This window comes from Loxodonta africana, chromosome 4 (genome assembly GCF_030014295.1).
Source record: "Loxodonta africana isolate mLoxAfr1 chromosome 4, mLoxAfr1.hap2, whole genome shotgun sequence".
Classification (NCBI taxonomy): Eukaryota; Metazoa; Chordata; class Mammalia; order Proboscidea; family Elephantidae; genus Loxodonta; species Loxodonta africana.
The window spans coordinates 23552270-23577501 of record NC_087345.1 but is presented as its reverse complement, the minus strand read 5'-3'; positions in this window follow the sequence as shown (position 1 = coordinate 23577501).

Below are 25232 nucleotides of genomic sequence, written 5' to 3'. Positions count from 1 at the left end.
GTGGACATTATCTTCCCCTTCATTGACTGATTCTATATTTATTCTGCTATTCAATCTATTATTTAATATATAATCTATGAGTTTTTGTTTCAATTTTTTTTCATACTCAGAAATTCCTCTTGGGTTTCCTTTGTCCCTTCAGCTTTACAGTATTCCGTCTTGTCTCTTTAATGTACTTTTTCCTGTCCTGTAAATAAATGATCAGAAATGAATACTTTAAACATATGAGCAAATCAACAAGAAAAAGGGACTGTCATATAAAGATAAGTAAAGGATATGCAAGGAAACTGACAAAAAGGGCAACCAAAGACAAAAAAAATCCGTTGCTGTCGAGTCAAATCTGACTCATAGCCACCCTATAGGACAGAGTAGAACTGCCCCATACAGTTTCCAAGGAACGCCTGGTAAATTCGAAGAGATGACCTTTTGGTTAGCAGCTGTAGCACTTAACCACTATGCCACCAGGGTTTCTGACCAATGACTAGCAAGTATTTTTTTTAATATTCAATTTTACTAGTAATGAGAAAAATACAAAGTTAAAAGAACATTGAGATATCATCTCATACCCATCAGGTTGAAAACTACCGGACGACACCAACTGTTGGTGAGGGTGCAGCGATATGGGGACCCTCCCACACAACTGGTGGGAATGTAGACAGAGGCAGCCAATCTGGAGAGCAATTTGGCAGGAATTATTAAAATTAAGCATCCACATAGCCTATGACCCAGCAATCCCACTCCCGGTTTATACTCCAGATAAACTTACAGGTCCAATAAGGTCATGAACAAGAATGTCCATCAGTTTTACATGTGAAAATGGCAAGTTGAATAATGAATAAGTAAAACAAAGTGGTTGCACATTGGACTACTATGGAGCAGTCAGAAGGAATGAACTAGACATTATTGCAGTAATATGGATCTTAAAAAATTGAGTGATAAAAATAAGAAGCAAAATGTCTTTAGGACAACATCACTTACATACATTTAAAACACAATACACAAAACAGAGCTGTCACCTTTTTTAAAGTTACACACGTACCTAAGGATATAGTTCAAATATGTGAGTTACTAAGGAAAATAGGAAACAGGCATTAAGGGAAAAAATAGAAAATAAAATGAAAATTAAACAAAAATTCTTGCATGGTGCCATTAATTGAATGTGTCCGCAGAAAAAGATATGGTGAAGTCCTAATGCCTGTACCTGTGAACGTGACCTTGTTTGGAAATAAGGTTCTTCTTTTGTTACCAATTAAGTTAAAGGAGATCATACCTGAGTAGGACAGGTCCTAGTCCTGCTGAGTGGTGTCTTATAAAATAGCAGCACAGACATGGGAAGGGTTATACGTAGGGGAAGGGCGCATGTGAAGATACATCTCCCAGCAGCACAGGAAAGCCAGTGATTGCCAGGAGCCTCTAGAAGATAGAAGAGAGGCAGAAACAGTTCCTCTCACAGAACCCTTAGAAGAACTTGACACAGCAAAGACCCGGATCTGAACTTCCAGCCTCCAGACTGTGATACAATAAATTTCTGTCCTTTAAAGCCCCCCACCTTGTGGTATTTTGTTACAACAGCTCTAGGAACTGAGACATGGATTTATTATAGTACTGTGTCATGAACTGAGGAGATGATAATTCAAATCCCTATCCTTGCTAAAATAAAAGGAAAATGGACCTATAGTTTTAATTCGGGCCACTTCTAGTTCTTTTTGCTATTTTTGTCTCCAAATTTTTCAAGAATTATCATTTTTGTATAGTTTATTGACCTAGTATGGAAGGTTAATAATTTGAAAAGCTGGACTATATGAAGAAGAACGGGGCATCAGGACTGGAGGAAGACTCATTAACAACCTGCGTTATGCTGATGGCACAACCTTGCTGCTGAAAGTGAGGAGGACTTGAAGCACTTACTGATGAAGATCAAAGACCACAGCCTTCAGTATGGGTTACACCTCAACATAAAGAAAACAAAAATTCTCACAACTGGACCAATAAGCCACATCATGATAAATGAAGATAAGATTGAAGTTGTCAAGGATTTCATTTTTCTTGGATTCACAATCAACACCCATGAGAGCAGCAGTCAAGAAATCAAAAGACGCATTTCATTGGACAAGTCTGCTGCAAAAGACCTCTTTAAAGTGTTGAAAAGCAAAGATGCCCCCTTGAAGATTAAGGTATGCCTGACCCAAGCCATGGTGTTTTCAGTCACCTTCTATGCATGTGAAAGCTGGACAATGAATAAGGAAGACCAAAGAAGAATTGACTCCTTTGAATTGTTGTGTTGGCAAAGAATATTGAATATACCAAGAACTACCAAAAGAACAATCAAACCTCTCTTGGAAGAAGTATGGGCAGGATGCTCCTTTGAAGCAAGGATGGCGAGACTGTGTCTCACATACTTTGGACATGTTGTCAGGAGGGATCAGTCTCTGGAGAAGGCCATCACGCTTGGTAAAGTAGATCGTCAGTGAAAAAGAGGAAGACTCTCAATAAGATGGACTGACATAGCAGCTGCAACAATGTGCTCAAGCATAACAAGGATTGTGAGGATAGCACAGGACTGGGCAGTGTTTCATTCTGTTGTACATAGGGTTGCTATGAGTTGGAACCAACTAGATGACACCTAACAACAACATTATGGAAGGTGAGAATTATACCCTTATACCACCATCTCAATTTCCTTTATTCCCTCATCTCATATAATTACAGTGACATTTTTAGTTTATTTAATAGTATTTACATAATTGTGGTAAATACACAAGCAATGGTATTTTCTATTGCCTCTTATGCATGTGAAAGTTTTTGATGGACAATGAATAAGAAAGACTGAAGAAGAATTGGTGCCCTTGAATTATGGTTTTGGTGAAGAATATTTAATATACTATGGACTGCCAGAAGAAGAAACAAATCTGTCTTGAAGAAGCATAGCTAGAATGCTCCTTAGAAGCAAGGATGGCCAGACTTTATCTCACATACTTTGGCCATGTTATCAGGAGGGACTAGTCCCTGGAGAAAGACATTATGCTTGGTAAAGTAGAGGATCAATGAAAAAGAGGAAGACTCTGAATGAGATGGATTGATACAATGTCTGCAACAATGGGCTCAAACATACCAATGATTGTGAGGATGGCACAGGACCAGGCAGTGTTTCATTCTGTTGTACATGGGGTCACTATGAGTCAAAACGGACTCCACGGCACCTATCAACACAACAATCGTAGTTGTATAAATGGTTCTCACTGCTGAGCCAAGTAGTGTACTATAATTATATTTCCTTTTATAACTTTTAAAGTGTTTCCTAAAGGAAAAATTGTCAATTTTTCTTCTCCATGGTTTTCTATATACCTATCACCAATTATTCCCAAATTCTCTGGGAAAAAAAAAAATCTAAAATTGCTCTCTGCATAAAGCAAGGGACAAAGTGGGTAAGTCCCATTTTCATTGTTCCTGAAGGATGGGAATGGACCATTCACTGTTGTGTCCACAGTGACTGGCCAGAACCCAGTAGTCTTGTTGTTGATTAGATGTGGCCAGTGAGGGAGAAGAAGGGTGAGGCCAGGTTTCTGACTTAGCTAATAAAAAGATACTGAAACTGTTCACTGAGATTGGCAAATGGGGGGAGGGGGCTTGGCAGTAGAGGAGAGGGGGATTGAAATGCCATGAAATTTTCCAGTAGCCCAGCAGTGATAACAGGTCAAGATAGCCACACTGACCCCCTAGTTGTCCTCCTCTCTAATAATGGGTTAAATAACAATACCAATATATTAGTTTTAATGTTAGAATTAAATGAGATAATGTGTGGAAAATGTCTATCACAGTGGAAGTGCATAGCTACCTGTTAAACCCACTGCGGTTGAGTCGATTCCAACTCAGAGCAACCCTACAGACTTGAACTGCCCCCAAAGGGCTTCTAAGGCTGTAATCTTTATGGAAGCAGACTGTGACATCTTTCTCTCATAGTGTCTTAGTCATCCAGTGCTGCTAGATGACTGAAATACCACAAGTGGACAGCTTTAACAAATTTATTTCTTCACAGTAAAATAGGCTAAAAGTCTAAATTCAGGGTGTCAGCTCCAGGGGAAGGCTTTCTTTTTCTGTTAGCCTTCTCATCAGTCTTCTCTAGGACTAGGAGCTTGCTCATGCAGGGACCCCGGGTCCAAAGGACAGGCTTTGCCCCAGGTGCTGCTTTCTTGGTGGTATGAGGTCCCCAACTCTCTGCTTGCTTCTCTTTCCTCTTTATCTCTTGAGAGAGAAAAGGTGGTGCAGGCCACACCCCAGGGAAACTCCCTTTACATTGGATCAGGATGTGACCTGGGTAAGGATGGTGTTACAATTCCACCCTCATCCTTTTTAACATAAAATTACAATCACAAAATTGAGGATAACCACACAATGCTGGAAATCATGGCCCAGCCAAACTGGCAGACACATTTTTTGGGGGGACATAATTCAATCCATGACACATGGAGCGGTTAACCTTTTGGTTAGCAGCTGAGCACTTAACCACAGCACCACCAGGGCTCTCAGCACATAACTAGTCAATACAGAAAAAGTAATTGAAGTGCTCGAATGATAGGTATTACTATTATAATGTCAGCGTTAAATTTAAGCAAAGTTTTTATCAAGTTATGAAATACATTCAGAAAAGTGTGCAAAATCGTAAATGTTCACAGCTTAATGAATTTTCACAAATGAACACAGCTTTGTCACCAAACCCTTGGTAGGAAGTAGTATTTATAAGCTCAAATGTCACCTTCTGAGGAAGGCTCTCCCTGACTACCACCCTCCTTGCATAACACCAACCATCAGACATACTGTATAATCTAATTATGTATTATAGGTATTACTTGGTCAACATTCAACCATTTCAGGAGGTAGCATATGATCAAGAACCAATGGTACCAAAGGAAGAAGTCCAAGCTGCACTGGAGGCATGGGCAAAAAACAAGGCTCCAGGAATTGAGGGAATACTAATTAAGATGTTTCAACAAACAGATGCAGTGTTGGAGGTGCTTGCTCGTCTATGCCAAGAAATTTGGAAGACAGCTACCTGGCTAACCGACTGGAAGAGATCCATATTTATGCCTATTCCGAAGAAAGGTGACCCAATAGAATGAGGAAATTATCAAACAGTATCATTAATATCACACACAAGTAATATTTTTGCTAAAGATTATTCAAAAACAGTTGCATCAGTACATCAACAGGGTACTGCAAGAAATTCAAACTGGATTCAGAAGAGGACGTGGAACTAGGGATATCATTGCTGGTGTCTGATGCATCTTGGCTGCAAGTAGAGAATACCAAAAAGATGTTTACCTGTGTTTTATTGACTATGCAAAAGCATTCGACTGTGTGGATCATAACAAATTATGGATAATATTGTGAAGAATGGGAATTCCAGAACATTTATTGGTGCTCATGAGGAACCTATACATAGACCAAGAGGCAGTTGTTCAATTAGAGCAAAGGGATATTGTCTGGTTTAAAATCAGGGAAGGGGTGCATCAGGATTGTATCCTTTCACCATACCTATTCAATCTGTGTGCTGAGCAAATAACCCGAGAAGCTGGACTCTATGAAGAAGAATGTGGCATCAGGTCTGGTGGAAGACTCAATAACAACCTGCAATATGCAGATGACACAACCTTGCTTGCTGAAAGTGGAGAGGACTTGAAGCTCTTACTGACGAAGATCAAAGACCACAGCCTTCAGTATGGATTGCACCTCAACATAAAGAAAACAAAAATCCTCACAACTGGACCAATAAGCAACATCATGATAAAAGGAGAAAAGCCGCAGTCAAATCAAAAGACACATTGCATTGGGCAAATCTGCTGCAAAAGACCTCCTTACGGTGTTCAAAAGCAAAGATGACACTTTGAGGACTAAGGTGGGCCTGACCCAAGATATGATATTTTCAATTGCCTCATATCCATGCAAAAGCTAGAGAATGGATAAGGAAGACCAAAGAAGAATTAATGCCTTTGAATTGTTGTGTTGGTGAAGAATATCAAATACACTGTGGACTGCTAGTCTGTCCTGGACGAAGTACAGCCAGAGTGCTCCTTGGAAGCGGGGATGGTGAGACTTCATCTCACATACTTTGGACATGTTATCAGGAGGGACCAGTCCCTGGAGAAGGACATCATGCTTGGTAAAGTAGAAGGTCAGCGAAAAAGAGGAAGACTCTGGACAAGATGGATTGACACAGTGGCTGCAACAATGGGCTCAAACATAGCAAAGATTGTGAGAATGCTGCAGGACCAGGCAGTGTTTCGTTCTGTTGTACACCGGGCACTATTAGTTGGAACTGACTGGACAGCACCTAACAACAACTTAACCCCTTCACTTCAATGGAAGCTCTAGGAGTGCAGAATTTTATTAGTCTATTTTGGTCACTGCTGTATCCCTAGCTTCTAGAATAGTGCTGGATGCATAGTAGGTGCCCAATAAAAATTTCTCAAGGAATGAATGAGCTATTATCATCCTTTCTTTAAGCTCCCAGGTGCTGCAACACCATCAGGGCTGAAAACCCTTGCCCTTTGGGGTTAGGTCAGACTGGGCAGAGACAGGGATGTGGAATGTGTACTCCGTGGTTGTGGCTCCAGGTGGAGCTTACATCCTGAGTTGTGCTGGCTGTGCACCCTGCCTGGTGAGAGCAGGCCCTACTGGTCTCTTCTATCTCCTGGTACATTAAGCCTCACTCCTACAGCCCTCTAACTCCATCTCTGTGCATAATAATTAAAATAATAATAACAACCAGAAAGATAATCTCATCTGCCACCCCCACAGAACAACCCAGCCCCTGGTCTCCCTCAAGGGCTTTCCTAGGTAGTGGCAGCTCTTGGTCCTGGCTGGGCTTTCCTTTGCCAAGGGAATGCACCTGGCCAATCAGCCCCGTCCTCTGTCCAGTCCATTCTGACTCATAGTGAGCCAGTGTGTGCAGAGTAGAACTGTGCTTCCTAGGGTTTTCAAGGCTGTGACCTTTTGGAAGCAGATCACCAGGACTTTCTGACAAGGTTCCTACTGGTTGGGTTCCAACCACACCAACCCTTAGGGTAGCAGTCAAGCCCTTAACCGTTTGCACCACTCAGAGAGCTGTGTGGGTATCCCTGGCTAAAGGAGATTTTCATCATTCTCCCCATTTCACGAGGGAGAAGTTGAGGTAGCTGTTGAGGCAGCAGCTGAGGCAGAGAGAGGTGGACCCAGCGGCTCAGGTCTTCTGACTCTGAATCCCAGTCTTTGCTGCCATGCATACCACAAGGACATGCGTGATAATCACGTTGTCTTCCATTGCCAAGGATTCTTCTTCACCCCTTTCCCTCACCCCAACCATCGCAGCCAGAAAGAAGTATTTCGTGAGCGCCAGGATATGCCTGGCGCTGTTGCCGGACACTGGAGGTACGGCTGTGAACAAAACAAAGTTCCTGCAGAAACTAAGTAATGAACTGGTGAGTGGCAGGAGGAAGCGGGTACCCTTACACAGCATCTCCGAGGAGGATACTTAGCTGAGACCTGGGTGACCAGCCATGCGGGAGTGCACTGGGAGGGACAGATGATAGAGAGCTCCAGGAAGAAGGAACTGCGAGTGCCTGGCTCCTTTCATAGTCACTCCTTCATTTAATTCAAACCCTGAGAAGGAGCATATTAGGCCCATTTTACAGATGAGGAAGCTGAGGCCTAGAAAGATTAAGGAACTACAAAGCCGTGCTTCGAACCTTATGTTGGACTCCGCTAAACCCGGGCTCTGCTGTCCAGTCCCAGACCGCGCCTCCTCCTTCTTCCCGCACCGTGACCTTAACTCGGCACGTGCTGGTTCCTCACCACGCCCCCCCGCCCCCGCCACCTCCTTGTCCCACTTAGCCCTGCTGGGGGGTGGAGCGGACTGGGGGGCTTTCCTAGGGCCGCAGGGAGCAGCGCGCAGCCTGGGTCCCAGATTAGAGACCCCCGGACCCCCGCCCGGCGTTAGGGACGCGCCCGGCCCGCCCCCAGCCCGGCCCGCCGCCGCTGCCTCTGTCCATGGTCAAAGCACCCGGGTAATCCGCCTTTCTCTTCCGCCCGCCGAGCCCCATTCATATTCTAATCACAGCGCGGCCGGCCCGCGAACGGCCACTTTATCGGGGCCCGCAGAGAGGCAGCCTGCCCCCACCCCCACTTCCACTTCCAGCCCCCCAGCCTCTCGCCCCCTTCTTTCTGCACTTTACACTCCGCCGGGGAGGGGGTCCCTGGGAAAACCGCGTCCCCACTTGAAGGCCGGGCTTCTCACCAACTTAGCGGCTCGTTGCAGGGGGGTGGAGAGGGAGGGAGGGGCTGAGACACCGACAGACTGACAGACAGAGTTACAGGAAGAGGCTAGGGGGTGGGCAGAGAGACCAAGGGGGATAGAGACAGAGGAGGACAGAGTCCTAGGGAGAGACAAAGACGTGGGGGCAGGGGCTGGACAGAGACAAGCAGCCAAAGAGAGAGCAATAGAGAGGCATAGAGACCCAGAGGACGAGAGAGGGACGGGGAGCTAGAAACCAAGCCAGGGGAGCAGGCAGAGAGGAAGACAGAAAGACGGGAAGGACAGAGCCAGTGTGAAAGGGTTAGGCCTAGAGAAAGTTCTGGAGGAGACCAGCGGGCCCCTCACCGCCTGTCTGCCCTGCGGCCTTCTGCCACCCAAGGTGGAAGCTGGCTTCTCAAGGCTGCGGCGACCCCTCCCCACTCCTTTTCCCCCAACTTTCAGCTCAGCTCCCTCCACTGCCCCACGCGTGTCTGCGGATCCGCGTGGGAGTCGAGATAACCCTCCTCGCGTTCCCAGGGCCTCCACCCCAATTCTAATCCAAGACCAAGCGGGGGAGGGGGCACAAGAGGAGAGGCAAGGGAGAGGGGCCCCACTCGTGGCCGCGTAGGCGAGTCCCCAAGCTTCCTGGAGTCCCCTGCCCCCCCTGTGCCAGCGCCGCGCCGGTCTGGGTCGGAGAGGGGGAGGGGGAGCAAAAGGGGAGGGGGCCACATCTCAGCCAATTTTGATTTCGCCTATAATGAGTGCCGGGCGAAGGCTGGAGAAGGCCTCTGGAACTTTAAATAAGAAAAACGTTGCTAATGCTATAATAGAAGGGGGAAGTCGGAGGGCTGGGATTGCGTCGCTCGGAGCCCCCCTTTTCGGAGGCGGCTTTTCTTATTCAAAACAGGCCCACAATGGGCTTCACAGTGCGCCTCGCCACGGCCCCATCTGACGAGCGGCCATTCATCAGGCCGGCTGGCCTATCAATGACATTGCTCCCATCGGGGCTCCTATAAAATGATGCTTTTTCCCATGAAACATCCGCAAACATTTTGACGGGTTTGGCTTTGCCCGGCTGGATTACTGAGTGTCCCCTCGCTCGCTCTTTCTCTCTCCCTCTTCTCTGCGCTCTCCCCCTTCTCTCTCTCCTCTTTTCTTTCCCCTTCTTTCTCTTTCCTTCTTTTCCTTCCTCCTTTATCCATTTGCCCTCTCACTCTCTGCGTCTCCCTCTCCTTCTCCCCTCCTTTCCCTTCCTCTCTGGGCATCTCTAGTACAGGGGATCCCCAAACATCAGGACTTTTGGGGGGCGCCTGTGCTGTCCATGGGAAGAGCATGCATTGTGGGTTACTGGAGGAACCCGACATGGATTCCACAGGTTAGTCCTCGGGGGTGGGGGGGCAATGGGAGGGAGGAAGAATGGAGAAGCGGAACTTCAGAAAGAGTTGCAGAAAGTTCAGACTGTTCAGCTTGACAGTGGAACCCCAGAAAATAATGCAGAGAGTGCAGAAGTTTTTGGTCCAGTGGGATGTGAGCTGTGTGTATGTATAAGCGAATGCGTGGAAGTGTGTGTGTGCGTGTAATTGTGTGCGCGCGTGCTGAGAAAGGAGCGCGCTTTCGCTTGCCCTGGACACAAAGTCACGTAAAGATGCGCTGGCTCGCGGCGAGCTCGAGGTGCCACTCGTAGAAACTTTACGAGCCGACGGCCCCCTCCGGGGCCCGGCTCCGCCCCCGGGTTTGGGGGCCTCGGAATAGCGGTGCAAGGGATGGGAAGCGGTGCGAGGGATGGGAAGCCGAGCGGAACGCCCTCGAGGCGGGGGAGGGTGACGGCTTTGCGCAGCGCCGGGGAGGGAGGTGGGGACAGCGGCTCCGGCCGGACAGAACCCGCAGCTGGGGGGAGTGGCGGCGGCGAACCCGGTGGTCCTGGGGAATCTGTGCTGCACCGGGTTGTCCGAGGCGGAGTGGAGCCTTACTACCGCGAAGGGGTACAAGACGACGCGCTGCGCTCTGAGGCTCTAACCAACTTGGAGCGAGAGAGCAGGACGCAGTGCGACCGGCAAGGCCCGGCGTCTGCGTCTGCAAACTGCTCCGCAGTTTGGGGGCTGTTTGTTGTGGCGTCAAGTTTTGGGGTGGTTGTGGCCCGTAGCAACGGAGGAATGAAGCCGAGGAATCCTTTATAAGGAAAAAGCCCAGCGTCTCGGTTCTTTTCTCCTGTAGAGCCTCGGCGCTCCCCACCTCCCACTCCTAGCACTTTTGAAGAGCCGCCAAACTTCTAGATCCGAGTTAAGCTCCCTATGTCCCTTCCAGGTGGAAGAAGTTCTCTTGAAGTTCACACCTCCCTCCCCCAGCTGCAGTCTCGCAACCAGTCGGCTCCGGTCCGGGCTCGGCTGCAGCCTCGGGGTTTCTTGGGGAGATGGGGTCGGGAAGAGGCAAAAATGCGGCAACCCGCGCAGTCTGCGCCAAGGCAGCTGCTGAAGAAGACGCTTGGGAGGATGCCTGGGAGAATCTGCGGCTGCGTTTTGCAGCGCGGAGCAACAAGTGCCTTCCAGCCTCTGCCATCTAGCACACATGCATCCTTTCACTGAGCAAGTAACCCGAATGTCTCCCCACCTCCACCCCCAGGCGGGCTGGAAATGGTGTGGCTGGATATAGGGGTCATCTGAGCATTGCCCCACAGGGTCTTTCCTTGGTCACTGCAGAAGGATTTCCGGCCCTTCCAGGCTTCCTCCTCGGCTGGTCGGCGGGGACACACGCCCCCTCTGTGTGTACGTGGGGGTGTTTCAGTTTTCCCGAGTAGTTGTCTGTCTCTGATCCCCAAAGCCAAGTCCCTCTCGGACTGTGTTCCTTCGGGTGGGTGTAGGCCCCTAGGGGGTGGGGAAAGGCTGAGCCCCGCAATCCCCCTTCCTACATGCGATGACAAATGAAGGCAAGGAGAGGCGTCGCAGTCGCCGCGCGCCTGGCTGCGGTCACCCGGCTGGCCCTGCTGGGGTCTTCTCCGCCCTCAGCAAAGCAAGCTTGGAGACGGAAAAAAGTCCCTCCCCCATTTTTATCGCAAGCGTGTGAGCCACTGCGCGCCTTCTGAGTACCCCAACTTTAGAGTCGCATATCCTACAACAAAATTAAACCCAGGTCTGCAGAGTTTGTGGCCAGTCTTTGCAAGGGGTCCACGCAGGGACTTGGGGGCTCCCTGCATTCCAAACCTGCCCTGGCCCAGCTGGGGGGTTCCAGCATCTTCTCTCCTACACACACACACACACACACACACACACACACAACTGGAGCCCCCGGGTGCCTTCTGGGGCGGGCTGGGGGAGTTTCTCCTCTCTGGGTTGGGGGGCTATGGAAACGTTCTTTTTCTGTCCTCAAATAACACCTGGTCACCTCCACCTCAACTTCAAACACCCTAAAAATCCTTTCCCCACCTACCCCTTTCTGAATATCTGAGAAATCCCTAGGTCGCCATCCTGAACTCAAAATCAAAAGTTTTTGGGTAAGGGCAGCGTGCAGAAATGACACGAGGCGCGCCAGGTGCATTTCACTCCGGTTTGCAAAACTCACAAGAAGTGCGGCTCGGCGTGGTCCGGTCCAGGAACCTTACCTCACCTCCCTTCTAGAGAACTTAATCCAATTAGTCTTTCTTTTTTTTTCTTTTTCTGGCTTTCTCTTGTTATGTAAAAGTCCTCTCTCCCGGGCGTGCGGAGACTAGCGCTCCTTGGAGCGGTTCGATTCCGCTTTTTTAACAGCAGATTGCGCGCGACCAGAACCACGAACATTTGTGTTATTATTGTTTCATTCGAAAAGGCTTAAACACCCAATTCGCAGCAAGTGCTGGGGCGAAGTCGGGAGCTTCGAGGATCAGAGAGGCCGCAAGCCGGACCTAGGCCCCCTACTCTTAAAGGGGAAATCCCCGCGAAGTGCCTCGGGCCTGGGAGAACAGTTTTGCAGGGGCCAGGCTCTAGTGGCCTGCCTTGGGGCCACTTCAGCGTGACCTGCGGAAACGCGCCCTTTTGTTCCGCGCACCGAGCCGGTAATATATTCCTAGAGTTTTCCCAAAATACTCCACAAGTGTGGGACGAAGACAATGGCCCCGTCGGGGGAGGCGGGGGAGCCGGCGCGCGCCTCCTGGGCCCTCGGCTAGCTCGCTGCGGAGTTCGACAAAGCAGAGCCCCTTTCCCAGGCGACTCTAGCGGCGCCGCGCAGCTCCGAGAAGGCAAAGGCGGAGGGGGCTTGCAGAAGCCGTCGGCGCGCCGTCTGCCCGGTGCGCGCTTTGCAGTCGGGGCGGCGCGCGTTACACCCGGCAGCGCCGCAGCCCCAGCCGCGGATGGGGGAGGCGGGGAGTGTATGGGTGCTGAGTCCCGCGTGGCCCACTGGCCCCACGCGGACAAGCTAGCGGCGGGTATGCGGTTAGATCCGTGCGGGTCCAAACCCCGCTGCCCTGCCGGGCCGAGCGTTGCGCAGTTACTCTTTTACGCAGAAATTCGAGAATGAGAGGGGAAAGTGGGTGGAATTTTAGGCCACCAAGAACTTGTGCAAAGTGGGCTGGAGCCGGGTTGGTCGCTTACGCGACCGAAGGGTCCTTTCTTGTGAAACGGGACAGCGCGTTAGAGAAGACCACTGCCAAGCCTAAACTGGAAACTCTGCCTCTACCACTTCCCGCCCAGATCTCCAGAACCCAGAGCTGGGGCGGCCGAAGCGCCCCCGAAGTTGCATCTGAGGCCCCAGGGCCGCGTCGACGTGGGGGCACGCTGGTCTGCGGGTCCCGGCCCGGCGCAAGGCGCGGCCTGGCTCCTTGGGCCCCAAATGGGGACTATCAGTGGCCTGGGCGCGGTGCCCACTGGGCAGAGTCGCCCCGGAGGAAACAGGGCCAGAGGCTCCTGCATCTTCTCCCAGGTACGGCCTGGGGAAGATGCCGCCTTCTCTGGCCCGGGGAACGGGTCAGTGGCCTCGGGGGAGAAAGGGGCAGGGAAGCCTGAGCCTCGCTCCTGCGCCCAGTCTAGGCTGTCTCGCCCTCCCAGGTCGTGTGTGTGTGTGGCCTACGAGGGGGTCATTCGCGCCCCCACCTCAGCCACCTGCCAGGCCGACGGCAGCAGGGTCAAGTGAGAGCCGCATGGTCCCCGGGCCCCGCGGCTGCAATCTTGGCGAGTGCGGATGCAGCGCCAAGGACCGACTACTGGGAGCCCCGCACGCGGCAGCCCGGGACAGCGCGCTTTCCCGTGGGGCCTGCAGGAGCCGGAAAGCCGGAAAAGTTTGCAGGGGCAGCCCTGCAGCTCTGGCCTGGGATTGCCAGAGCCGCGCCCGCCCCCCTCCCAAGCGCGTCGCCATGGAGACTGCTGGAAGTTGGTGGTGGAAAACAGACCCGGCGCAAAGCAAAATATTATGAGTGCAGTTGGGGTGACTTCGCGGGGCGGGGGGCGGGGGGGGCGGCGGACCGTGGGGCATGAGCGGGAGCCAGAGGCAGAGGCCGACAACAAAGGGCCGAGTGCGAGAAGGAGAGAGGAGTTTGCACCAAGCCTCCCCGTCGCTGTGTGAGAGCTGGACCGTCCTGCTTCCCAGGGACGCTGAGGTCTCGCATTTCTCTCCAGCAGCTACACCTTTTCTCAGTCTGCCCTCCCTTCTTCTCCGGGTTCTCTTCCAGCCTCCCTCCAGCCGAGGTTACGCGCCTGCTGGGCAGTGCGCCCGCCTCCCCCAAGAGCCACAGGCTCATCAACGTGAAGGGTTCTGGCTTTTCTTCTCCACGACCTGTGGGTCGGCCAGGATGGGTTTCTCACCCCTCTTCTCAACCGGATCTGAAAGGGTGAGGGGTTAGGATGAGTTGGGAAAGAGAAGAGAAGGAGGTGCCTGGCCAGAAATCTTCTGGGGGGTGGAGTGGACAGAAAAGAGATCCTGTCTGATTTTTTTCCCACTGTGTACAGCGGGCAAAGCACAGGGTTATAATTCCTTCTCAGCCACTAGTAATGTGACTTCAGGTCAGTCTTCCAGCCTTTCCAAGATTAATTTTCATTGCCTGTAAAATGAAAGGTTAGACAACTCACAGTCCTTGATTCTCTAAGCAAGTTAGACGCATCCCTCTATTCCTTTGGCTGTACTCTAGAACCAGTGAGGAGCCCTGGTGGCCAAGTAGTTAAGAGCTTGGCTGCTAACCAAAAGATCAGCAGGTCGAATCCACCGGCCCTCCTTGGAAACCCTATGGGTGGTTCTACTCTGTCCTACAGGGTCACTGTGAGTTGGAGTCAACTTGGTGGCAAGGGGTTATAGAACCAGTGAAGTAATATTCAAGCTTTGCTCCCTCTCTTTGAACTACAAAGCACTGCAAAATTGGCAAACCTCTCCCCCAAACTAATAATATAAAACCCAAATATATATAGAAAACATTTTTATTTTTAAGAGTCATTTAGGATTTTAAGAGTCAAGAGCCTTGGATAACCATTTTCTAATGTTCCCACATTTCCCTTCTCTGGTGACACCTGAGGTACACCCTTTAAGTCTTTGTCCAGCTCCCTACATCCCAAAAGGAATTATGGGAAGACACTAGATTTTATAGGGCCATGTCCAGTGTCACTTTAGGAAACACTGGAATGCCTACATATGTTGAAGCCAGCATCACAGACCCTCACACATGCTGGAGAAGAATACACACTGGCCAATGTGCCAACATGTTGTCATGAAGGGAAACCCAGACTCTATCCTCCACTTCTCAAGTCTTTAGAAAGAGAAGAGTCTCTTCTCTCACCTAGCTACCCTTCCTGATGATAATTTGGGCAAAGGAACCCTTTCCCCTGATACTTTGTTGCTTCATGTGTAGATGAATGGATTGGAGTTAAGCAATTGGTTAATAGGCTAGGCTGCTAACTGGAAAGTTGGAGGTTTGAGTCCACCCAGAGGCATCTAAGAAGAAAAATCAGTCATTGAAAAACCTATGCAGCGCAGTTCTACTCTGACACCCGTGGGGCCACCATGAGTTGGGGCTGACTCTCCAGCGACTGGTTTTTATGGTCCATGTGAAAGTCTACCACTCACTTGCATGCTTGTGCTTGAGTGTGTCTTCTGACATACCTGTGGCATCTGCTGGGCACTGTATTTATAACGTAGTTTTACAGACATCAGTCCTCACAAGAGCTCCATGAAGGAGGCATTATTGTGACCTGCATCAACCACAGGTTTCTGTTCCATGCCCAACGTTATAAGACTGTCCTTCCAAGCCAAGCTGGTACATTTGTATGCCTTGGTGTCTTTTCCAAAAAGCCTGAGAAGTTGTAAAAAATGGGGATGTCAGGCTGTCAAGTCTACATTTCCACAGGTCCCTGAGAGCCCACCCTAGCTGTTCTACTGGTCACTTGGTACACTCTTCAGCTTCCCCTTCAGGGACTCTAAGGCTCTGAAGAAGGCAAAAGGTGAGAGAAATCCTTGACGTCATTTTTACCCCTTTCACTCCATTTCATATATTTTTGTGGCTTCATTAAAGTTTAGGGGAGAGAGGATGAACGTAAACAGATTATTTAGTGGTATCAGGCAAAGTGAAAGAATACTTTGGGTTAATTCATCAGAGATTTTGTTCAGTCTCACTTACTGAGCACCTGTTGGGTTGCAGACCCTGGAGATGAACAATGCCATGGTCCCTGCTGTCAAGGGCTTCAGAGAAGGTATGGATGCATTGAGAGTGGTAAGCGATTCAAGGGACATCAAAACAGAGTCCTGTTGGAGCCTAGAGGGAAGGATGGTGTCTCTTTGTTGAGCACCACCACGTGTTAGCCCCGTAACAGGCATTTTTCCACACATTAGTCATTTAAGCCTGTCATAATCCTACATTGTCCCCTGTTAGTATAAAAGAGGATCTGAAACTTTTCTGAAGCCACGGTTTCTATGTGGCAGAGCTAAATTGGAGACCAGACTGTGGAAAGCCCAGTTCCCTGCCCTACCCACTGCACTTCATCCAGACACTGCTATAGTGCCAGCCTCTTCGGGCTTCGTTAGGGCTCTGGCCTTTAGGTAGATTTGAATCCCACTTGGTGAGAAGGGAAACGTGTGGATGAGAGTAGTAGAATCATGGGATGTTGTCTTCTTTGGGCCTCAGAGAAAACCCCTCCGAAGGAGGCTTGTGGTTCTGCCTTTGCAGAGGATTTAAGATGATGGCGGCTATGGAAGGCTGTGTATCACAGTGGTTGGGTATATGTTTTGGTCATTTCACTGAGCTGAGCTAAATTTTCAGATGGTTCTTTTGTTATTGTTGTTGTCAGTTGCTGTCAAAAGAATTCCGACTCATAGCAACCCCATGTGTTCAGAGTAGAGCTGCTCCAAGCAGATCACCATGCCTTACTTCCGAGGTACCTCAGGGTGGGTTTGAACTTCCATCTGTCCAGTGAATAGTCCAGCACGTACCCATCTGCGCTACCCAGGGACTCCTGAATATATGCTTTGGACACAGACAAACCGTGGCTTGCTTTGTCCATTCATTCATTCATTTATTCAAGAAAATTACGTGCCTCCTATGTGCTGGGCAGTCTGCCACATGCTGGACTTCACAAAAACACTGTCACTGCTCGCCTAGAGCATAAATTCTAGGTGGACAAATCAGTACACACGAAAATAGATAATTTCTGAGACTGATAAACACTCTTAAGAGAAAAAAACATCCAGAGTAATGAAGACAGAGCATGGAGGTGGGATGGCTACTACCTTTCATAGAGAAGCTTTGCCACCTGAAGTTGCGTGCCTTTGGTTTGGAAGCTGAATATCTCCGAGCCTCAGCTTTCTCCTGGAACTGATAAAACCACCTGATTGGGCTGTTGTGTGACATGTGAATGTGGTGATAGTTAACATATTGTAAACACTGACTATGTGTCTGCACTTTGCTCAGCAGTTCTCCTTAAATACATTATCAATGTGATGTTCACAACAACCCGCAAAGAAGGAAATGTTATTATTCACGGTTTAAATGGGGGAAACCAACAAGTGAGAGGCAAAATCAAAGCTAGAAGCCGAAGTGCTCAATAAGCTCATAAGCCTGAGAAGCTGGGCTGGAAAGATGCACTTTGCTTGATTGCATGGGAGACAACCTTGACATAACTTGATTGCGTGTGGCTGACTTTCTTGAGATAGAATGCAAGTAATAAACCTAGCTTTTGTTTCTATTTTAAACGTTTATGAAGTGCTTTTCAGGTACCAGCGATGTACTAAGCACTTTACATACATTATTGTTGTTGCCATCGAGTCACCTCCAATTCATGGCAACTCCATGTACAACAAAATGAAACGTTGCTCAGTTCTGCATTGTCTTCACGACTGGTGGTGTGCTCGAGTCCATTGTTGTGGCCGCTGTGTATTCTGAGTGTCTTGCAACCTAGGGAGCTCATCTTTCAGCACTGAATTGACAATATTTGTTGGGATCCATAAGGTTTTCATTGGTTAATTTTTAGACGTTGATCGCCAGGCCTTTCTTCTTAGTCTGTCTTAGTCTGGAAGTTCTGCTGAAACCTGCCCACCATGCGTGACCCTGCTGGTATTTGAAATACCACCACTGTCAAAGCAACAGCATCATAGCAACATGCAGGCCATTACAGTATGACAAACTGACAGATGGAGTGGTAGAAATGCATTATTGTATTTAAAAAACCTGTGTTATGAATACTATTATCATCCACTCCCATTGTATGCACAGAAACTGAGGCAGAGAAAGGATGCCAAAGAGGAAGTAAGCCGCAAAGCCAGGATTTGAACGGACGTCCATGAGCCCAGTCTCCCGGGCTCCAAGATCAACACTCTTAGCCACGAAGCTATCCTGACTTTCTTTTCAGTTTTAGTGAGTGAGGAGTGTGGTAGTGGAAGAGAGACCACAAAAAGCACAAATCACTTTAGTGAAAGCAAAGGACTTGTTAATTTCTACTTATGTGAAAGTATTGAGATAATCCTTTCAACTACAGAGACAAAATTATTATTAGCAAAAATAGGGACATAAGAAAACCATTCATATCTTTACCAGTGGTGTGAAAGGTATATTAGTCTTCTTTGGGATTCGTTTCAAGTTCAGTTAACATTTGCTTTGCCTCTGAGAATGTCAAGTCTTCCTTCATGCTTACATATAGACATACCTCAGTAAGAATGATCTAAGGAGGCAGGAGCCAGTAAGTCATGTGGTAATATATGTAACCTTTACGTAATTTACCTTTATGGTCTATTGCAGCTAGAAGTCCTTCACAGATATGTGCTAACATAAGACTTCAGATGTATGTAGTCTGACACAATAAAAAGAACACGAGCTTTGCAGTTAGATAGACTGAGGTTAAAATCCCAGCTTAGTTACTTTCTAGCTGTGTGACCCAGGGCAAGTTACCTAACTTCTCTGATCCTCAGTTTCCTTCTTTGTGGAGTTATCCCCCATCTCCTTGGATAGTTGTGAGAACCCAGTGAGGTTATACATGTTAAATATTTAATTTAGTATCTGCATCATAGCAACTGCTCAGTAAATGACAGATCTTATTTTTATTAAAAAAAAAATTATCTGGCCTTCTTATGCCTTATCCTAGGTGTCTGGTTGGGAAAGGAGGATAATAACTAAAAAAAAAAAAAAAGACTGTTGCTACATATCTAAATGTTTTCCACATTGTTTAGACACAGCCTTAGCTTTTTTTTTTTTCCAGTTTTTCTAAAATGTACTTCAGATGAAGGTTTACAGGGCAAATTAGTTTCTCGTTAAACAATTAACACACGTATTGTTTTGTGACATTGGTTACCAATCCCATGACATGTCAACGCTCTCCCCTTCTCGATCTTGGGTGCCCCATTACCAGCTTTCCTGTCCCCTCCCACCTTCTCGTCCTTGCCCTGGGCTGGTGTGCCTGTTTAGTCTTGTTTTGTTTTATGGGCCTGTTTGATCTTTGGCTGAAGGTGAACCTCAGGAGTGACTTCAGTACTGAGCTAAAAGTGTGTCCGGGGCCATGCTCTGGGGATTTCTCCAGTTTCTGTCAGACCAGTAAGTCTAATCTTTTTTTGAGTCAGAATTTTGTTTTACATTTTTCTCCAACTCTGTCCAGGACCATTTATTGTGATCCCTGTCAGAGCAGTTGGTAGTGGTAGCGGAGCACCATCTAGCTGTATTGGACTCAGTCCGGTGAAGGCTGTGGTAGTTGCGGTCCATTAGTCCTTTGGACTACTCTTTCCCTTACGTCTTTGGTTTTCCTCATTCTCTCTTGCTGCAGATGGGGCGGGACCAGTGTAGTGTCTTAGATGGCTGCTCATGGGCTTCTAAGACCCCAGATTCTGCCCACCAAAGCAGGATGTAGAACATTTTCTTTATAAACTATGTTATGTCAATTGAGCTAGATGTTCCCAAGACCATGGTCCCCTGCCCTCAGCCCAGTAATTTGGTCCCTCAGGGAGTTTGGATGTGTCTGTGAAGCTTCCATGACCTTGCCTTGGTCAAGTTGTGCTGGCTTCCCCAGTATTAAGTACTGTCTTACCTTTCCAAAACAAAACATACACCAATTCAACTATTTCTACATGTACAGTTCAGTGACGTTTGTCACATTCTTCAAGTTGTGCAACCATTCTCATCCTCCTTTTCAGAGTTCTTCCTCCCCCATTAACGTAAACTCATCACCCTCTAAGTTTCGTATCTAATCTTTTGAGTTGCTATTGTCACTTTGATCCTATATAGGTAGTTCTTAAAAAAAGCATAATGCTCAAAGCAGACATTTTTTACTAGTGAAGGTATACTATTGTTTGGTTTTAAGAAGACTTCAGGGTTCAGGGGAGGCACAGCCCTAGTTTTCATGTCAAGATAAACCATTCTTTTCTAAACGGTTTAGATTCGGAGGGGGTGGTTATTTCATTTAAATTTTTCTGCTTTTGCCATGAACAAGGTTTTTATGTTCTCTGTTGGCCATGATTTCATCCTTGTGGTCTTGAGTTTGTTTAAGGAAGTGGAAAAGATGTCGTGTCCCTGTGGAGGCAACACCCACGGACTTGAAATTAAATCCTGGGAGAACAGTTGCACAGAGCACTTTGGTCTTCGTGGAACTGTCTCCAGAGAAGTCAAACGTTCCGTATCTCTGGAGGAACCTACTCCCCAACTCCTGATTCCCTTCCTGTTCTGGAATGTGATGGCCTAGATTCTTCGTCTTCCTTTTTATACCTGATAGCTGTAGTCATCGCTGTTTTAAAAACACTGCACCATTTTACACTTGGTTTCTGGGAAGTGGCAGTTTCAAACGAGCCATTGTCTGAACCATTCTAGTAAGATGTGGACAGCTGAGTTCTCTTTTGCTTTTCTTGTTATATATTTTTTTTAACGCTCGTTTGTTCATTTGTTCTGCTTTTGTCTTTAAAACTTGATTTTTACTTGCATTGTAGTTTTTGGAATTTTAACAGCTTTTGTTAAGAGAAAGACAGGAGAAGGATGTGTCAGTCGGCTTCCATAAAGATTTATAGCCTTAGAAACTCTACAGGGCAGTTCTACTCTGTCCTACGGCGTTGCTATGAGTCGGAATCCATTCGACAGCAGTGCGCGGGTTAAGGGAAAGCGAGAGAAATAATGCTAAGATGCAGAAAAGAATGAAATGTACCCATTATGCTTTCAGTACAGTTTGGTCCAAATTCAGGCAACTAGGGCTGGGTTGACTTGTGCCAGTAGATTATGTGGTTTCTATTGTGTCAACTGTGATCCTCAGAGCAGGATTCCATAAAAATATATATAGTTTCCGCTTCTGTGGTTGGTTAATCCTCAGTAAGACGTGAAAACACAATCTGCCTCGGAGCAATCGATAATTATTAGCAGACAGGTGGATATGGGCATGTTGGGGGTTAGTGGTGGTGGTGGCTTTGTTTTAATTTAAAGGGATATAAAAGAAAGCTTTTGAAAAGGCTGCAGCTCAGGAAAGGCTAGTTAGTATTTGAGTCTGTGTGTTTTCTGATTATCCAATTGTGCTAAAGGTCAGCGTTGTTTGGATGCAGCCTAAGTGACGTCGCTGAATCTAGCGTATTTTTACTTCATCGGAAGAGGAGAATTGCCACTTCCTAAGCACTGATCTCCTGACTCCATCACGTTGGGGAAAAGGCACAGTCAGTCAGCACAGTGAACTACTCCTTGAGCTAGATTTTTAACTGTCACTTGAGTGAGCGATTGCTAATTACACCACCAAGTCAGCATCTCATTTTTGAGGCCCAAATGCGTTTCCTGAAGAACGTTATGGCATTGGGTATACTTTGAATCTTGTTACTGCTGTGAAACCATTTCAAGTTACATTAGACTTTTGAGGAAGAGTTTCTTTGAATGTTACAAACATAGTGTTTATAATTAAAAAAAAAATGAGCACAAATGATTTCCTTTAGTTCCACATCATTTTCTAAACAATTCATCTAAATTTGGTGTGTTTGTAGAAGTAAGGTGTTTACATTATGGGTAGGCCAAGTTCCTACTGAAGTTATTAGGATTTTATAAAGCTCCTGAATTGGGCCCATGGCGTAAGTTCAAACTTATTTACGATGGAATTGATAGATCGCATTAAACGTTTTGCCAAGTTTTCTTTGTAGGGTTTAGTTCCACTGCTGATGATAAATTTAGGGTGAGAGGAAGAATTAAAAAAAAAAAAAAAAAGAATTAGGACACCTCAAAAAAAAAAAATTTTTTTTTTTTTTTTATAAATTCTTTGTTCTACCAAAAAAGAAAATCCTCTAATTTTGTCTGATCCTTATGTGATTACTAAAAGGGCTAAAAATTCTGTTTCTAGGAGTTTTATTTCTTTTACTTGATTACTTCTTTTTTCAAAAGGCAAAACAGTTTCTCCGTAAAATATTATTTGACATCACAGAAAAGAAAGAAGCAACACCACCTGAAAGCCTTAGGAGTTTACAAGGAAGAAAGATTCCAGGAGGCTTGAGGCGCTCGGTGAAAACGTTACAACTCTGAAGCCTCGGAAAGAAGCTTTCTAAAGCGTTGAGCAGTTGTTGTGAGAGGGCCCTTGGTCTCCGTGAACTTTTATTTTCAACTTAGTGGGCAGAGGTTTAGAGGTTGCTGTGTTTTGGGTAACGGACCTTTTGAGAAATGCCAGGCTTTTAGGAAAAAACACCGCTTTTCTTTTCATCAAGGCGCAGTGTTCCAGTTTGGAAACTTTGCTGTGATTAGAAGGAGGATTTGTTTTTCTGTTTCGTTGGGGTTTCCTCCCGGTGCCCAGGCTGTGTGGCAGTCTCCATCTGGGCCACCTCACAGGGCACAGCTGAGGAGGTACTGTGAGTGGGAGAGCTGCCCGCCCAGACCTGGCCCCACGCACAGCAGGCAGGAGCGTCATGCAGGGCCGCCTGAGCCCAGAGCGCCTCTGTGAAGCTGGAAGGGCAGAGGCTTCCAGAGGAATCCAAGAGATGGGGAACTTAAGAAAAAGGATTCCCAGTGAAGTCTGTGTTTGGCTCACAGTTTTTCTTCGTATTAATAGGAGTTAAAAAGAAAACACCAAAACTGTATAATTGTATATCAGTACCTGGAGTCCCTGAGTGGTGCAAACAGGTCTTGCACTTAGTTGGCTGCTAACCAAAAGTTTTGGAGGTTTGCATCCACCCAGAGGTTCCTTGGAAGAAAGGCCTGGAAACCTACTTCCAAAAAATCAACCGTTGAAACCAGTTCTACTCTGACAGACAGGGGTCACTATAACTTGGAATTGACTTGACAGCAACTGGTTACTGGGTTACCTGGAGACTACAGACTATATCTGAGAAGGCAGGCAGGCAAGAATAAAGGAAAAGAGAGGAGTGGGGAAGAGAGTGGAGGGGAGGAAGGGGAGGATGAAAAAAAAGGAGACAGGCTGGGAAGGAGGGAGGAAAGTACATTAAAATCATTTTGATAATTGATGGCAGGTTGACGTAATTAGTTGTGTTTTCAAAATTATTAGTTACTTTTTTATACAAGTGAGTCCTTTTTTGAAATTGGGTAGTGGGTTAATGAAATTTACAATCTTTTCCAGGCACTGTGTTAAATGTTTATACATGTTACCTCATTTAATTCTCATACCAAACCTATGGTATTAATGTCCCCATTTCACAGATGAGGAAATTGAGATTAGGGAGTTTAGTTAACATGTCCCAGGCCAAGCAGCTAGTGCCAAACCAGGGTTTGAAGACAGATTATTTTGATTACCAAGCCAGGCTGCTTCCTTGCCCCCCCAAACCTGGGAGCTAGCGGGGCCTTAGAGATGTGCCCTCCAGCTCACCCCTACTGCGTAAGGAAGGTCAGGAGGTCAGGTCACCCCTCACCCTGCTGGGAGACAGAGATTGCACTGCAGTTCTTTGGAGCACGCTGTCACGTGTGTCAGTGGGCATCTGGCTGCCTCGGACATCTCGATGTGACTTTGGCAGCCACCTGCCTACTGAGGACGCCCACAGGCACTCCTTCCTGGGGGGACGCCTCCAAGCAACATGTGTCTTTTATCTCAAATCATTTTCAGAGCTTCTGAGTTCAGGCTGGCAGCACCGCTGGGTGGCTATCTCCCTCCCTGCCAATTACTTTAGCAAATTTGACATCTTACACACATCATCAAGGGCTTGGTATCTGTTTACTTACAGACACGATTTTTCTTATAATAGGTTCTACAGGAAAGCCTCAGTGTTAAATTAACAGTGACTTCATTTGCGTAACATGTTGCAGTTTGCAAACACTGATGCAATCTTTAACAGCACAGGCTGTGGACTCTGACAGGCCTGGTGAGAACCGACCTTGCCGTAGGCTGGGTGTATGAACTCGGCAAGTTGTGTAACCTCTCTGACCCTCAGTTTGCTTGTCAGTAAGGTGCAGCTAGAGTCCCTAGGTGGTGCAAACAGTTAAGGTGCTCAGCTGCTAATCAAAAGGTTGGCGGTTCGCGTTCACCCAGAGGCACCTCAGAAGAAAGACCAGGTGATCTACTTCTGAAAAATCAGCCATTAGAAACCCTGTGGGACACAGTTCTACTCTGACACGCATGGGGCCACCATGAGTCAGAGCACCCATCTCATAGGGTGTTGCGAGATCAAAATAATGCATGGAAAGGGATCAACACAGGGCTTGACCCATTGGAGGGCCACATAGGAGAAGACCACAGAATTTTATAGAGCGCTTCCACTGCATTCAGTGTTTTGGGGTGTGTGTGTGTGTGTGTGTGTGTCTGCTTTAGGTGAAAGTTTACAGAGCAAATTAGTTTCTCATTGAACAGTTCATACACAAATTGTTTTGTGACATTGGTTGCAATCCCCACAATGTGTCAACACTCTCCCCTACCTCAGTTTCCCTGTTTCTACCCGTCCATTTTTCCTGTCCCTTCCTGCCTCGTCATTGCTTTTGGGCAGGTGTTGCCCATTCGGTCTCCTATACATGATTGATCTAAGAAGCGCGTTCCCCACGTGTGTTATTGTTTGTTTTGTAGACCCGTGTAATCTTTGGCTGAAGGGTGAACTTGGGGAGTGGCGTCAGTTCTGAGTTATAAGGGTGGCCTCATAAACATACAAGCTAGGTGTAATCATTCCCATGTTACACTTGGTGAAGCTGAAGCGCTGTGGGTTTGAGTCACGTGCATTGGCTTGTATAGTGAGTATTGAAACTGAGGTTTGCCATGTCACCGAAGTTGATCCTGTTTTGTTTAAACTAGGACACCTCACACCAACTAAAGCTGAATTTTTAGGAAGAGGCTGATGGTTTTCCTTCAACATAGAGCTCCAACTCTCTCAACTTCTCCTCAGGGTATACTTACCCACATGGGTCTAAAGTACACACACTTTCCATCCTCATTTATGTGTCTACTTGGAGCTTTCTTTGTTTCTCAAGATTTTCACCCGTGCCATTATTATCTGTACTCAGCACAGTGCATAGCATCCACTAGAGTGCCTTGCACAGTCACTGCTCAATAAATACTAATCTACTAGATAAATCAACCCATCTTCCATGTTACCAAAGGCGGCTACATCTTGTCACTTGCTTTTTATGAAGCCTCACTCATGGCCCCAGGCACACGAGTACTTG